This window comes from Zingiber officinale, chromosome 1A (assembly GCF_018446385.1).
Source record: "Zingiber officinale cultivar Zhangliang chromosome 1A, Zo_v1.1, whole genome shotgun sequence".
NCBI classification, from domain to species: Eukaryota; Viridiplantae; Streptophyta; class Magnoliopsida; order Zingiberales; family Zingiberaceae; genus Zingiber; species Zingiber officinale.
In genome coordinates this window covers 54,923,477-54,924,724 of record NC_055987.1, presented here as the reverse complement: position 1 = coordinate 54,924,724, position 1,248 = coordinate 54,923,477, and the positions used below count along the sequence as shown (strand labels likewise).

General features: G+C 37.1%; 1 long non-coding RNA gene across 1 annotated transcript; it reads right to left on the bottom strand.

The window, feature by feature from the left end:
- Positions 1-276: 276 nt before the first annotated feature.
- LOC122003902 lies at positions 277-824 on the bottom strand. Its single transcript, XR_006118153.1, has 2 exons — positions 731-824; positions 277-453 (listed from the first exon to the last, which is right to left on the bottom strand). It is a non-coding gene; the product is annotated as an uncharacterized LOC122003902 (long non-coding RNA).
- Between the last annotated feature and the right edge of the window lie 424 nt (positions 825-1,248).

Here is a 1,248-nt window from a genome sequence, read left to right as displayed (position 1 = left end):
GACTTGTATAGACATATCCTCAATAACCTACATCATAACTTATGGTCAATCAAGAAATAAATACTAAAATATGAAGTCACAAGAATATGAAGTCACAAGGAATACAGAATATGAAGTCACAAGACTGAAATACTAACTAAGATCAATAAGTTGTCAAATTTTGTATCAATGATGGATTCCTTCTGAATTGAGCATTAAGCTTCATTCCAAACAAAAAGAGAAAAAGAATGACTGTACAATAGGTATTACCTTCTTAATAGAGAGAATTAAATTGTGGATGAATCTAGGTGCAGTGCAGTTGATTCCAATAGCAACGACTTTGTTGCATGAATCAGCCAGAGAAACACATTCAGCCATAGAATCTCCACTAACAACATTGATCCCATCCTTCGAAGTGAAAGAAAACCAAGCTGGAATTTTTGTGTCACACTCCAAAAGAAGTTCAACATATGCCTGTAAAAGAAGTCATAATTAGGATCCACTAAAAGGAACATCTTGAGCAAAATAAGAATCTCAAGTCTAGGGTTCCACTAAAATCAAGCTTCTTAATATTTGCAGTAGATTCTTGTAACAAACTCTGTTCTGAATTTCTGTTTTAGCTAAATCCTATCCAAAGCCTCAACTATTTGTGCCATTTTACTCTTTGGTATTGAGTACCCCAAGTACCTAAATGTGCAACGAAGGAAGAGCAGGAACCATTGCTTAGCTCTACAAATACATCAAAAGATACTTGAGCTTCAAGTTTATTTGGAATTGTTTCAAAAGCAATTATATCAGCTCCAGCTTCAGAAAGAACCTCAAGCCTTCTCCTGTGAAAATCTTTGACGATTTCCATAGTAATTTCTTGGCCATAGTTTCCACTACAAACAGAACAATCACATGATCATCTAATGAAGACCTCCATATCATACTGTAGTCCCGAGCAGCATTAACAAGATGCACTTGTACTCAGAACCATCTCCTAGATATGCTCCATAGCTTCCTATTGATGCAGCAACCAATAGCAGGAGGAGGGGGGCACGATTTTTACCGTAGCCTTCGAGGTTCTATAAAATTCACAACTCGCTATAGCATATTTATAAATTATAGAAGCATAATGAAACGATCCTAAAAAACCCAAGATACTACAAAATACACTACAGAGGTGAGAGTGGCACTGTTCCGAAAAGCAACGACCTGTCTCTTTGCCCTCCCGCTTAAAATGCTTGGGGGGGAGTAAGAGTTGTCAGCAAGAACGCGCAAGTTATG